This window comes from Narcine bancroftii, chromosome 12 (genome assembly GCF_036971445.1).
Source record: "Narcine bancroftii isolate sNarBan1 chromosome 12, sNarBan1.hap1, whole genome shotgun sequence".
NCBI classification, from domain to species: domain Eukaryota; kingdom Metazoa; phylum Chordata; class Chondrichthyes; order Torpediniformes; family Narcinidae; genus Narcine; species Narcine bancroftii.
Window position 1 is genome coordinate 100,098,520 of NC_091480.1, and position 15,934 is coordinate 100,114,453.

The 15,934-nt window shown below is 38.3% G+C and overlaps 1 protein-coding gene across 1 annotated transcript in view; it reads left to right on the plus strand.

Annotated features, from left to right (window-relative positions):
* The window catches only part of kcnh6a (potassium voltage-gated channel, subfamily H (eag-related), member 6a), a 62,958-nt gene that overhangs the window by 18,068 nt on the left and 28,956 nt on the right, over nucleotides 1-15,934 (plus strand). The window lies entirely within an intron of this gene.

Consider the following 15,934-nt stretch of genomic DNA (forward strand, 5'->3'; position numbering starts at 1 on the left):
CTGCTAGCCACAGTATAGAAGGAACCAGGTTTCTACCTCTTGGCAGAAGAAATAAACAGGTAGAATATTTTTTTTACATGGGGAGAAAATTGAAAAGGGACCTGAGAATCCTCATATAGAAGGTCAACTTGAAGCCAAGGAGTTCACCACCATCATCCTGGATGCAGTGTGCATTCTGCCCCAGGCTAATGTCAGGCTGGCTCTGAAGGGACTGAGCACTATAAATAATGCCATGAGACAACACATCCTTTTTTTAAATTTTTTTATTTTTCACACTATAACCCACTTTGATCAAGATACATACATTTTCCTTTTCAAATATATACAGTGTCGTTTTTCCCCCCCCTTCCCATCCCACCCTCCCTACCTCCCCTCCCATTCATTTAAAGTTCAGAATCTAAGATACATTAAACCCGTCAAACAATGTTGTCACTCAATAAAAATAAACAAGAAATTCCACTGAGTCAGTTCTTTTCATTCTCTTCTCCTTCTGTCATTTTAGGTGGTAGATGTCCCCAGTAGGTTTTCTCTATTGTGTTTCATGTATGGCTCCCATATTTGTTCAAATATTGTAATATTATTTCTTAAATTATATGTTATTTTTTCTAATGGAATACATTTATTCATTTCAATATACCATTGTTGTATTCTCAAGTTATCTTCCAATTTCCAGGTTGACATAATACATTTTTTTGCGACAGCTAGGGCTATCCTAACAAATCTTTTTTGTGCTCCATCCAAATCAAGTCCAAATTCTTTGTTTTTTATGTTATTTAGGAGGAAGATCTCTGGGTTTTTTGGTATATTGCTTTTTGTGATTTTATTTAATATCTGGTTTAGATCTTCCCAAAATTTTTTCACTTTTTCACATGTCCAGATTGCATGAATTGTTGTTCCCATTTCCTTTTTACAGCGAAAACATCTGTCAGATACTGTTGGGTCCCATTTATTTAACTTTTCAGGTGTAATATATAGCCTGTGTATCCAGTTATATTGTATCATACGTAACCTCGTATTTATTGTATTTCTCATAGTTCCTGAGCATAACTTCTCCCATGTTTCTTTCTTTATCTTTATGTTTAGATCTTATTCCCATTTTTGTTTAGTTTTACCATTTGTTTCCTCATTCTCCTTTTCTTGTAGTTTAATATACATGTTTGTTATAAATTTTTTGATTATCATTGTGTCTGTAATCACATATTCAAAATTACTTCCCTCTGGTAACCTCAGACTGCTTCCCAATTTGTCCTTCAAGTAGGATCTCAGTTGGTAATATGCCAACACTGTATCTTGAGTTATATTATATTTATCCTTCATTTGTTCAAAGGATAATAATTTATTTCCCGAACAGTAATTTTCTATTCTTTTGATCCCTTTTTTCTCCCATTCTCTAAAGGAAAGGTTATCTATTGTAAAAGGGATTAGCTGATTTTGCGTCAGTATTAGTTTTGGTAGTTGGTAATTTGTTTTATTCCTTTCTACATGAATCTTTTTCCAAATATTGAGCAGATGATGTAATACTGGAGAATTCCTACGTTGTACCAATTTTTCATCCCATTTATATAATATATGTTCAGGTATCTTCTCCCCTATTTTATCTAGTTCTAATCTAGTCCAATCTGGCTTTTCCTTTGTTTGATAAAAATCTGATAGGTATCTTAGTTGTGCGGCTCTATAATAATTTTTAAAGTTTGGCAGTTGTAAGCCTCATTGTTTATACCATTCTGTTAATTTATCTCGTGCTATCCTTGGTTTCTCCCCTTTCCATAAAAATTTCCTTATTATTTTCTTTAACTCCTTGAAGAATTTCTCTGTCAGAAGGCCTTTGACAGAGTAGAATGGAATTATTTATTCAAAGTACTACAAAAATTCAGTTTACCAGAGAAATATATTAATTGGATTAAAGCATTATATAAGGGGCCATTGGCGAAAGTGACAGTAAATGGATATATATCAAAGCAATTTTAATTTAAGCAGATCAACAAGGCAGGGATGCCCACTATCTCCCTTATTGTTCGCGTTAGCCATAGAACCACTAGCAGAATTGATAAGAACAGAAAATAAAATAAAAAGGATAAAAATAAAAGACAAGAAATATAAAATCAGTTTATTTGCGGATGATGTTATCGTATACTTAACAGAACCAGAAATATCAATAAAAGAATTACATAAGAAATTGAAGGAATATGGAGAAGTGTCGGGATACAAGATTAACACAAATAAAAGTGAAGCAATGCCAATGAATAATGCGGATTTCTCAAAATTTAAGAAAGAATCACCATTCAGATGGCAAATGCAAGCAATGTGATACCTAGGTATACAAATAAATAAAAACCTCGGCCAATTATTATCCACTAATGAAAAAAATTACAGGATGACTTAGAGCATTGGAAAGACTTACCACTAACACTAATAGGAAGGATAAACTGTATTAAAATGAAAATTTTCCCAAGGATACAATACCTATTTCAGGCATTGCCAATACACTTGACGGAGAAATTCTTCAAGGAGTTAAAGAAAATAATAAGGAAATTTTTATTGAAACGGGGGGAAACCGAGGATAGCACTAGATAAATTAACAGAATGGTATAAACAAGGAGGCTTACAACTGCCAAACTTTAAAAATTATTATAGAGCCGCACAATTAAGACACCTATCAGATTTTTATCAAACAAGGGAAAAGCCAGATTGGACTAGATTAGAATTAGATAAAATAGGGAAAAAGATACCTGAACACATATTATATAAATGGGATGAAAAATTGGTACAACGTAGGAGTTCTCCAGTATTACATCATCTACTCAATATTTGGAAAAAGATTCATGTAGAAAGGAATAAAACAAATTACCAATTACCAAAACTAATATTGATGCAAAATAAGTTACTCCCTTTTACAATAGATAACCTTTCCTTTAGAGAATGGGAGAAAAAAGGGATCAAAAAAATAGAAAATTGTTTTTCAGGAAATAGATTCTTATCCTTTGAACAAATGAAAGATAAAAATAATATAACTCAAGATAAAGTGCTGGCATATTACCAATTGAGATCCTATTTGAAGGACAAATTAGGAAGCAGTCTGAGGTTACCAGAGGGAAGTAACTTTGAATATATGATTACAGATACAATGACAATCAAAAGATTTATAACAAATATGTACATTAAACTGCAAGAAAAGGAGAACGAGGAAACAAATAGTAAAACTAAACAAAAATGGGAACAAGATTTAAATATAAAGATAAAAAAGGAAACATGGGAGAAGTTATGTTCTGGAACGATGAGAAATACAATAAATACGAGGTTACGTATGATACAATATAACTGGATACACAGGCTATACATTACACCTCAAAAGTTAAATAAATGGGACCCAACAGTATCTGACAGATGTTTTCGTTGTAAAAAAGAAATGGGAACAACAATTCATGCAATCTGGACATGTGAGAAAGTAGAAAAATTTTGGGAAGATCTAAACCAAATATTAAATAAAATTACAGAAAACAATATACCAAAAAATCCAGAGATCTTCCTCCTAAATAACATAAAAAACAAAGAATTTGGAATTGATTTGGATGGTGCACAAAAAAGATTTGTTAAGATCGCTCTAGCCGTAGCAAAAAAATGTATTATGTCAACCTGGAAATTGGAAGATAATTTGAAAATACAACAATGGTATATAGAAATGAATAAATGTATTCCATTAGAAAAAATAACATATAGTTTAAGAAATAATATTGAAATATTTGAACAAATATGGGAGCCTTACATGAAACACAATAGAGAAAACCTACCGGGGACATTCACTACCTAAATTAACGAAAGGAGAAGGAAATGAAAAGAATTGACTCAGTGGAATTTCTTGTTTATTTTTATTGAATGACAACATTGTTTGACTGGTTTAATGTATCTTAGATTTTGTACTTTAAATGGATGGGGGGGGGGTAGGGAGGGTGGGATGGGAGGGGATGGAGAAAATGGCACTGTATATATTTGAAAAGGAAAATGTATGTACCACATGGTCAATGTGGTTTATGGTGTGAAAAATAAAAAATTTAAAATAAAAAGAATTTCTGTGACAAGTGTATTGGCAATGCCTGAAATAGGTATTGTATCCTTGCGAAAATGTTCATTTTAATACAGTTTATCCTTCCTATTTGTGTTAGTGGTAAGTCTTTCCAATGCTCTAAGTCGTCCTGTAATTTTTTCATTAGTGGATAATAATTGAGTTTATATAGATGGCCGAGGTTTTTATTTATTTGTATACCTAGGTATCACATTGCTTCCATTTGCCATCTGAATGGTGATTCTTTCTTAAATTTTGAGAAATCCGCATTATTCATTGGCATTGCTTCACTTTTATTTGCGTTAATCTTGTATCCCGACACTTCTCCATATTCCTTCAATTTCTTATGTAATTCTTTTATTGATATTTCTGGTTCTGTTAAGTATACTATAACATCATCCGCAAATAAACTGATTTTATATTCCTTGTCTTTTATTTTTATCCTTTTTATTTTATTTTCTGTTCTTATCAGTTCTGCTAGTGGTTCTATGGCTAACGCGAACAATAAGGGAGATAGTGGGCATCCCTGCCTTGTTGATCTGCTTAAGTTAAATTGCTTTGATATATATCCATTTACTGTCACTTTCGCAAATGGCCCCTTATATAATGCTTTAATCCAATTAATATATTTCTCTGGTAAGCTAAATTTTTGTAGTACTTTGAATAAATAATTCCATTCTACTCTGTCAAAGGCCTTCTCTGCGTCTAAAGCCACCGCTACTGTTGGAGCTTTATTTCCTTCTACTGCATGAATTAAGTTAATAAATTTACAAATATTGTCTGTTGTTCGTCTTTTAATAAATCCAGTTTGGTCTAGATTTACTATTTTTGGTACATAGTCGGCCAATCTGTTTGCTAATAGTTTAGCTATTATCTTATAATCTGTGTTAACTAAAGATATTGGTCTATATGACGCTGGTGCGAGTGGATCTTTCCCTGACTTTAGTATTACTGTAATTATTGCTGTTTTGCATGAATCTGGTAAGCTTTGTGTTTTATCAATCTGGTTGATTACTTCCAGGAGGGGAGAAATTAATAAATCTTTAAATGTTTTATAGAATTCTATTGGGAATCCATCCTCTCCTGGTGTTTTATTATTTGGTAGTTTTTTTATTATCTCTTGTATTTCTACTATTTCAAATGGTTCTGTTAATTTATTTTGTTCCTCTATTTGTAATTTCGGTAGTTCAATTTTAGTTAAAAATTCATCTATTTTGTCTTCTTTCCCTTCGTTTTCAGTTTGGTATAATTGTTCGTAGAATTCTCTGAAGTTTTCATTAATCTCCGTTGGATTATATGTGATTTGCTTGTCTTTTTTCCTTGATGCCAATACCATTCTCTTAGTTTGTTCTGTCTTAAGCTGCCACGCTAGAATTTTGTGCATTTTTTCTCCTAGTTCATAATATTTCTGTTTTGTCTTCTTTATGTTCTTCTCCACCTTGTATGTTTGTAATGTTTCATATTTTATTTTTTTAATCTGCCAATTCTCTTCTTTTAGTTTTGTCTTCCTTCATTGCTAATTCTTTTTCTATATTTGCTATTTCCCTTTCCAACTGCTCTGTTTCCTGATTGTAGTCCTTCTTCATCTTAGTTACATAACTTATTATTTGCCCTCTGATGAACGCTTTCATTGTGTCCCATAGTATAAACTTATCTTTCACTGATTCCATATTTATTTCAAAGTACATTTTAATTTGTCTTTCAATGAATTCTCTAAACCGACCAGAGAAGGAGCAGTGTTAGATCTACTGTTGGCAAATGGGATGGGTCAAGTGACGGAGGTTAGTGTTGGCGAGCACTTCGGGTCCAGTGATCATAATACCATCAGCTTCAATGTCATTATGGAAAGAGAGAAATCAGGGCCAAGGATTGAGGTTTTTGATTGGGGAAAAGCTAGATTTGAGGAGATGCGAAAGGACTTGCAGGGTGTGCATTGGGACAATTTGTTTTATGGGCAGGATGTAGTAGAGAGATGGAAGTCTTTTAAAGATCAGATTTTGAGAGTGCAAAAGCTTTATGTTCCTGTTAGGTTAAAAGGAGGGGCAAAAGGTTTGAGAGAGCCGTGGTTTTCAAGGAATATTGGAAACTTGGTTCGAAGAAAAAGGGAGGCGTACATTAGATATAAGAAGCATGGAGTTAAGGAGATGTTTGAAAGATACATTGAATGTAAGAGGAATCTTAAGAGAGGAATTAGGAAAGCTAAAAGAAGGTACGAGAAAACTATGGCAAGCAGGGTGAAAACTAATCCAAAAGAGTTCTACAAATATGTTAATGGTAAGAGGAAAGCTAGAGACAAAATTGGTCCTTTAGAAAATCAGAGTGGAAACCTGTGTGTGGAATGGGGGAGATATTGAACAGTTTCTTTTCTTCGGTATTCACTAAGGAGAAGGATATTGGGAGATGTGGGATAAAAAAAGCAAATTGGGTAAATATGGGGAATATAGAGATTACAAAAGGTGTAGTTTTAAGGCTTTTGAAGAATATAAAGGTGGATAAGTCTCCGGGACCAGACGGGATCTTCCCCAGGACATTGAGAGAAGTGAAGGAGGAAATAGCAGAGGCTCTGGCGGTAATTTTTCAAATGTCATTAGATATGGGGATAGTGCCGGAGGATTGGCGCATTGCGCATGTGGTTCTGTTATTTAAAAAGGGTTCAAGGAGGAAGCCTGGCAACTATCGGCCTGTAAGTTTGACGTCTGTGGTAGGTAAATTAATGGAGAAAATTCTTAGAGATAGTACTTATAAACATCTGGATAGACAAGGTCTGATCAGGAGCACTCAACATGGATTTGTGGGAGGAAGGTCATGTTTGACCAATCTGATTGAATTTTTTGAAGAGGTGACTAGGAATGTGGATGAGGGTAGTGCAGTGGATGTTGTCTATATGGACTTCAGTAAGGCCTTCGATAAGGTACCACATGGAAGGTTAGTTAGGAAGGTGCAGTCTTTAGGTATAAATTTTGAGATAGTCAAATGGATTGAACATTGGCTGAAAGGGAGAGGCCAGAGAGTGGTAGTGGATAATTGTCTGTCAGGTTGGAGGCCGGTGACCAGTGGTGTGCCTCAAGGATCTGTATTGGGCCCATTGTTGTTCGTTATATACATTAATGATCTAGATGATGGGGTGGTGAATTGGATTAGTAAATATGCAGACGATACTAAGATAGGTGGAATAGTGGATAATGAAGAAGGTTTTCAAGGATTGCAGAGGGATTTGGGCTGCTTAGAAAAATGGGCTGAAAAATGGCAGATGGAATTTAATGCTGATAAGTGTGAGGTGCTTCATTTTGGTAAGAAGAATCAGAATAGGACATATGTGGTAAATGGGAGAGCATTGAGGAATACAGAAGAGCAGAAAGATTTAGGAGTAACGGTACATCGTTCCCTGAAGGTAGAAACTCACGTGAATAGGGTGGTGAAGAAGGCTTTTAGTATGCTGGCCTTTATCAATCATTGCATGGAATATAGGAGTTGGGAGGTGATGTTGAGATTGTATAAGACGTTGGTGCGGCCTAATTTGGAGTTCTGTGTGCAGTTCTGGTCGCCTAATTATAGGAAGGATATAAACAGAGTGGAGAGAGTGCAGAGAAGGTTTACCAGAATGTTGCCTGGGTTTAAGCATCTGGAGTATGGGGAGAGATTGGACAGATTGGGTCTTTATTCTTTGGAGCGTAGAAGGTTGAGAGGGGATTTGATAGAAGTATTTAAGATTATGAAAGGGATAGACAGAATGGATGTGGATAGACTATTTCCGTTAAGAGGAGGAAAGTTTAAAACAAGAGGACATGAGTTAAGAATTAAGGGGCAGAGGTTTAGAGGTAACATGAGGGGGAACTTCTTTACTCAGAGAGTGGTAGCTGTGTGGAATGATCTTCCGGGAGAAATAGTGGCGGCGGAGTCAATTGTATTATTTAAGAAAAGGTTGGACAGGTATATGGATGAGAAGAAGATGGAGGGTTATGGGCATTGTGCAGGGAGGTGGGATTAGAAAGGGGTGTTTGGTTCGGTGCGGACTAGAAGGGCCTAATGGCCTGTTTCCGTGCTGTAATTGTTATGTTATGTTATGTTATCCTGCCTTTTAAGTAGCATGGAGTTTAAACTCCATCTATACATTCTTGGAGGGATGTCCTCTAACTCTATTGTCAATATCAGGGGTGAGTGGTCCGATAATATTCTAGCTTTATATTCTGTTTTCTTAATTCTGTCTTGCATGCGAGCTGGTAACAGGAATAGGTCTATTCTTGAGTATGTTTTATGTCTACCCGAATAATATGAATATTCCTTTTCCTTTGGGTGTTGTTTCCTCCATATATACAAAAGTTGCATTTCTTGCATCGATTTAATTATAAAGTTGGTTACTTTGTTCTTTCTGTTAATTTTTTTCCCAGTTTTATCCATGTTTGAATCCTAATTAAGGTTGAAATCCCCTCCTATTAGTATGTTCCCTTGCGTGTCTGCTATCTTCAAAAAAATATCTTGTATAAATTTTTGATCTTCTTCATTAGGAGAATATACATTGAGTAAATTCCAAAACTCTGAATATATCTGACATTTTATCATTACATATCTCCCTGCTGGATCTATTATTTCCACTTCTATTTTAATTGGTACATTTTTACTGATTAATATAGCTACTCCTCTAGCTTTTGAATTATATGACGCTGCTGTTACATGTCCTATCCAATCTCTCTTTAATTTCTTGTGCTCCACTTCAGTTAAGTGTGTTTCTTGCACGAATGCTATATCAATTTTTTCTTTTTTCAGTAAATTTAGCAGTTTCTTCCTTTTGATTTGGTTATGTATTCCGTTAATATTTAAAGTCATATAGTTCAGCGTAGCCATTTCATACTTTGTTTATCTTCCCTTTCCGTTTCTCCATCATCACCTTTCCTTCTTATCCATTTCTGCTTTCTTTTTTTGAACACTTTATAAGACAACATTTCTAAAACATCAAACATTTTTCTTATTCTCCTATCTAAAATTTATTTAACCCCACTATCCCCTCCCCTTCCTGAGTTGCCCTTTATCCATTGTCGGGCAACCACATCTCCCCTCTCCATTTGGATTTACGAATTCACTCGCAAGCGTCAACTGATTTCGTAGTGATCGTAACTCCTCCCCACCCAGCCCCCCCCCCCCCGGAAAAGATTTTAATTTTCATATACATCAAAGGTCACTCTCTTAATTCCCTCCTTACTTCCTCTCTTCCCTTTCTTTCCCTTATTAATTCTTATCTATACCCTATATATTTTCTTTTAAATACACATACACTCATGTACACACATATATACATACACACATAAATATATATATACCCATATACACACATACATATAGTTCGTGGTCATTTTTGCTCTCGTAACATGTCTTCATCTCTCTGTCTGCTTTGTAGTTGTTCTGCAAATTTTCGTGCTTCCTCCGGATCCGAGAATAGTCTGTTTTGCTGCCCTGGAATAACTATTTTAAGTACCGCTGGGTACTTTAGCATAAATTTATATCCTTTTTTCCATAGGATCGCTTTCGCTGTATTAAAGTCCTTCCTCTTCTTCGGGAGTTCAAAACTTATATCTGGATAGAAAAAAAAATTTTGACCTTTGTATTCCAGTGGCTTTTTGTCTTCTCTTATTTTCTTCATTGCTTTCTCCAATATATTTTCTCTTGTTGTATATCTTAGGAATTTTACTAAAATGGATCTTGGTTTTTGTTGTGGTTGTGGTTTAGGGGCTAATGTTCTATGTGCCCTTTCTATTTCCATTTCTTCCTGTAATTCTGGTCTTCCTAGGACCCTGGGGATCCATTCTTTTATAAATTCTCTCATATTCTTGCCTTCTTCATCTTCCTTAAGGCCGACTATCTTTATATTATTTCTTCTATTATAATTTTCCATTATATCTATCTTCTGAGCTAACAGCTCTTGTGTCTCTTTAACTTTTTTATTAGATTCTTCTAATTTCTTTTTTAAGTCCTCTACTTCCATTTCTACGGCTGTTTCTCGTTCTTCCACCTTGTCCACTCTTTTTCCTATATCTGACATGACCATCTCTAATCTATTAATTTTTTCTTCTGTACTTTTTATTTCACTAAATTCTTGTGATTGCCATTCTTTTACTGATTCCATATATTCTTTAAAAAAAAATATATCCATTGACTTGCCATTTTTTCTATTTCATGCCGGGGATTAATTGGCTCAACCCATATTCATATTCCTGGCGTTTGCTGACACCAGTGTGCAGATAAAACAAGTAGAAAAGGGACAGCAGAAAGTCGGCTGTTTCCAGTTGAAGGTAGAACACTCCAATCCCCATGGATGAGTGTGTTCCATTTCTCTGTGTTCTTCCTCTTCTTCTTCCTCTGGGTTGGTCATCTGTTGTTTCTTTGATTTCTTTTTACTCTCTTCTTTCTTGTTCTCATTATTTTCTATGTTCTCCTCTTGTTGTTGTGTTGTGGCTGTCATTCTCAGCTGTGGAGATCAAGTCTTCAGCTGGTCCCCCCTCCCGTCAAGTGTTTTTTTTGTCTTGCGCATCGCACATGCGCGAGGAGTCGCGCATGCATGGTTGCGCACTTTTGCTTGGCTCCGCGAGCCATTTTTGCAGTCCCGAGCTCGGGACTTCGACTGACCTGAGGGAGCGGCCTCCTTGGACAGGTAAGGCCTTCACCTTCTTCTTCCGATGTCTTTTCTTCTTCTCTTCTTCCCGTTGCTTTCGACTTTTCTTTCTTCGTTGCCATTTTCTTCCCACCTTTACTTTCACTTTATTTTAATTTTCGTGTTAGTGCCTTTGGGTTTTCTACTCCATCACGTGACTCCCCCCCGAGACAACACATCCTGATGCCTTCCCTATCATTGTGGGGAACTTCAATCAGGCCAACCTGACAAACTACCACCAACCTGTCACATGCGAGTCCATGGGACCCAACACATTTGGCCACTCCTCCACCACCATGAAAAACGCAGACTGAGACATCCCGCGACCTCAATTCAGCAAGTCTGATCGCCTGGCTGTACTTCTGCTCCCGGCACACAAACAGACACTGAAGACCATTGAGCACCGTTGCTCATTAGCTACAAGGTTGGAGACCAACTGGGCGAGCCAACGGAGGAAGGGTTTGGGGGGGAGGGGGGTCACAGTTCTGTACCAGGTAGTGTTGCTGCCTCACGGTTTGGCTTCTGACTGCCTGCGCGGTTTGTACGTTCTCCATGTGGCCCCACACATTTCCTCCCTCTGCTTCAGTTCCTCCCTGCATTCCAAAGACGTGCCAGTGCAGAGGGCTTCCAGCTGCTGGAAACTACCCTGATGAGGGGGAGAGAGCATGTTGCTGGGAAACAGCGGAGGGCTGGCGGGGGGTTGGGGGGGGGGTGGGTAGAATAGGATCAGAGGGGTTAACTGACCGATCGAATAGCCTCTTTGATTATGGAAACCGAAACCCCTGTCCTTCAAACCTGTTTCGCTATTCAATAGGATTGTGATGGATCACCCTCCACTCCTGAATTCCCCCCACATTTCTGAGCCCTCTCGCCCCAAGAACAACATCTCATTATTTTCCTTAACAACCTGGCTTCAGATGCGCTCTATAGTTGAGGTTTGCTGGGCTTACCTCCACCCTCATCACCCTTGGCTTGCCCTGGCCTCCTTGTCATCAGGAACATCTCCCCTGTCCAGTCCGGTTGGAATTATAGGAGTTCCACAAGATGCGAATATTTTGATGGGGCGTGGGGCTTAGACTATTTTAGTGGGGCTTAGAATATTTTGGGAAATAATTAAAAAGTTGGTTTGAAAAAATAAACTTGTTATGTTGGTGTGAAAGATGTGACTTGTCTTGGCAACACTTAGTCCAAAACAGTTATATATAACCGTACATATAACCACTTACAGCCCAGAACAGGCCAGTTCGGCCCTACTAGTCCATGCCGTAACAAATCCCCACCCTCCTAGTCCCACTGACCAGTGCCCAGTCCATACCCCTCCAGTCCTCTCCTCTCCATGGAACTATCCAGTCTTTCCTTAAATGTAACCCATGATCCCGCCTCGACCACGTCTGCCTGAAGCTCATTCCACATCCCTACCACCCTTTGCATAAAGAAATTTCCCCTCAAGTTCCCCTTATAATTTTCCCCCTTCAATCTTAAACCATGCCCTCTAGTTTGAATCTCCCCCACTCTTAATTGAAAAAGCCTATCCACATTGACTCTGTCTGTCCCTTTTAAAATCTTAAACACCTCTATCAAGTCCCCCCTCAATCTTCTACGCTCCAGAGAAAAAAGCCCTAGTCTGCACAACCTTTCCCTATAACTCAAACCTTGAAATCCTGTCAACATTCTCGTGAACCTTCTCTGCACTCTCTCTATTTTGTTTATATCTTTCCTATAATTTGGTGACCAAAACTGTACACAGTACTCCAAATTTGGCCTCACCAATGCCTTGTACAATTTATGGGAACTTCCAAGGAAAATCACTTTCTCCTTTTATTTTCATGTTATGTGTTTTTGATCTTCCAATGTTTCTCTTGTTTTGACTGTTTTAATCCTTGGTTAACATTATGATTTTAATTTTTTTTATCGGTCTCATTATCATCCATCCCATTTATCTCATTAGCGACAAGGATTCCAGATGACCTCAATGAGAAATTTCAGTCAATTCTATTGGTTGAATAAGCGTGAAGTAGCTAATCCTGTTAAAAACATCACTGGTGACCATTTGAAAATGTTGGTTACTGACTTCAGTGATGGATTTTGTGATTTAAAGGCGATGGTTTAACTCGACCATGGCCGGTGGATTTATCTGAAATCCCAGTGCAAAACCAAGAGGAATTATCTGAGTTATAACTTGATGAATCTGTGAAAACTCTGTTCAAGGTGAAAGGAACCAGGATGTGGCCGTCTAACTCGACTACTTTAGCAAGGGAACTATTGATGGGTTTTCCATCGTCTTGTTTAGGAGAATGTGGTTTCAGAGCTGTTAGTGATTTGCTACAAGCTAAGAGAAACTGACTGGAAATGACAAAACATGGAGATTTAAAGTTGAAACTAACAAAATAGTCCCTCGAATCAGAAAAATTGAAGCCAGCGTCATGGGTGAGGTTCCCACTGAAGTGACGACTATTGTTAAATGTGTGTTTAAGAAGGTCAACCTCTAGAAGATGAATATGAAATGTGTCCAGTATATTCCTGACCATAACTGCACTTGCATTAATGATTTAATTAAAACTTCTTCTGGGTATATAACTTTTTCCTCTAATGTTGGGGCGTATGCTTTTTTGAAAAATTAAAGTGGGTCTAGGATAAAAGAGGTTGAGAACCCCTGGTCTAGTTATTACAGCCTCTTCAAGTAAAAGAGCACAGAGAAATCTTTCTAGGATGTTGCTGGGATTTGAGCAAGTGAGTCACAGGGAAAGGTTACACAGGTTAGGACTTTATTCCCTGGAGCATCAGAGATTGGGGGAAATTTGACAGTATAAAATTTTGAGTGATATAGAATAAATGCAAGTTGACTTTCATCCCCTGAATTTGTGTGGGGTGAGAATGAGAGGACATGGGTTAAGGATGAAAGGAGAAATGTTTGAAGGGAATACTAGGGCGACTTCACGCAGAGAGAGTGTGGAGCGAGTTGCCAGCTGAAATGGTGAATCCAAGGGTAATTTTGATATTCCAGAAAAGTTTGGACAGGTACATGAATGGGAGAGGAATGAAGGGCTATGGACCGGGTGCAGGTCGTGAGATGAGCTGAAAAATAGTTTGGCACAGACTAGATGGGGTGAAGGGCCTTTGTCCTGTAGTTTTCTATGGTTTGAATCAATCTCTCCTTGTACATCACTGCTGCTTCCCACGAGTCACTCTGGTGAACCTTCACTGATCCCTTCAGAGTGAGAACATCCTTGCTCAAATCAAGCCTGGGCTCAATGCTTGGTCCAGTCTCACCTCTGAAGAGCTGCAGCAAGATGTCCCTGCTCCTGCATGCTATTCCTCTCACTACTCCGCCGTTACCGGCAGGGGCTGGTGTACAAAGGCACCCCCTTGCACCTTCCCTTTCCCCATATCGCCATTCGGAGTATACTCCACCCTCAAAGCCTCGCACTTCCCCACATGGTTCTGCACCTGCCCAGCCCCTCAACTGGTCCAAATCATCCTGCATCCCCACATCCCCCTCGGTGTTGCCCTCCCCTAGTGCTGTCTGCAACCCTGGGGTCATTACCTTGAATTCCCTGCTCATTGGTGTATTTTGTGTGCACTTGGAATCCCTCTGGTCACTGCTAGTCACTCCAAGAAAGACACATTTACTGCTCCGCTTTGTTTCTGTTGTCCACCCTGCTCCCCACCCCATCAGGCACTCACCCCTGATCCCAATCACACAGGCTTTAATTATGCTGTTAATCTCCCATGTGGTCCTTGTCAAAGTTTTTCTGGAAATCTCCCTTAGCAACACTGCTATTTACATCCTCAAAGCTTTCAGTAAATTTGTCAAATGAGATTTCCCCCTTGTGGATCCAAGTTGATTTTAATCTGATGCTCTGCCGATGCATCTTAAATTGTGGACTGGCATTTTGCCCACACTCATGTCAGGCAACCTGATCTATAATAAAAGCAGAGAGATGCTGGAGGAACTCGGCTGGTCTCACAGCGTCTACAGAGATGAAAATATATTCTCGACGTTTTGGGCCTGAGCCCTTGGTCAAGGTCACTCAGAGAAAGACTCATTTATTGCTCCTCCTTGTTTGAGGGCTCAGGCCTGAAATGTTGGTGATACATCTTTACCTCCTGTGGACACCGTGAGCATCTCTGTGTTCTTAGTATGATCACGCCTGCAGACTTTTGTACTTCACCTTGATCTCTACATCCTTTATTGTACAACAGCCTTTCATTAGCTACTGTCCAATCCATTGGAATGGTTCCAGCTTCCTACAGAATTTTGAACAACCAGCTTTATTACTATAATTGTTATATTATTTCTAAGGCTGCTTCCTTACGTCCTCCGCTCGGTAGATTAGGCCCTGAGATTTACTGGCATTCAATCCTGTTAATTTCCTGAATGTGTTGTCCGCACTTCAACTGATTTAATTCAGGCCTCCCTCTCTCGAAACCCGGTGATCTCGTACATTCTGCAAGATGTTCTCAGCCCTTCTTGGAGAAGAGCACATTTAATTAGTCTGTTGTTTCTTGGTTCCCTGTCCTGTTTCCCTTTCTGACTGTGGGAAGGGTATATTTTCTCCAGCATTCTCTTCCCTTACACCAACCCCCTGCATGAGAAAGGGGACACTTCCCAGTAACCCATCCAGACCATAGTTTTCCAGAACACTAACCCTCGACAAAAGTTGACAAAATCAGTTGCTTCTTTGGCTTTTTGCGTTTATTGGGTTACTTTTCCCTTGTAAATTTTGATGGTGTGACTTTGAATTTTTGGTGGTGATTTGTGAATTGCACGAGGGGTGAATGTCCATCGGTCTATCGTTCCGTGGGGACTCTGTGTCCCACTCCTGCCTGGTGATGCCATGCTGTTTCTACTGGATCAGGTTATCACTTTCAGGTTCTCCTCAATAATTGATGCTTACATTTTTCCAACACTAGGCGTGCAGCCAGCTGGTCTATTGTTACCTATTTTTTTTTACCTCCATCCTTTTTGAATAAGGATATTACATTGGCAGATTTCCAGTCCTCCGGGACTTTTCCAGTGTCTGATAAGATTACAACCAATGTCTGTGAAGCCCCTTCTGGATTTGAGGATGCAAACCACCAGGTGCAGGGGACTTACCAGCCTTTTGTGCCGGAGCTTCTAATACAGATCCTCCAGTGAAGGCAATGGCATTTAATTTTGTTAATGCAATATTTATAGTGTCTTCTACTGCAAAAACTGATGCAAAATATTATTTCTAGTGATACAGGAG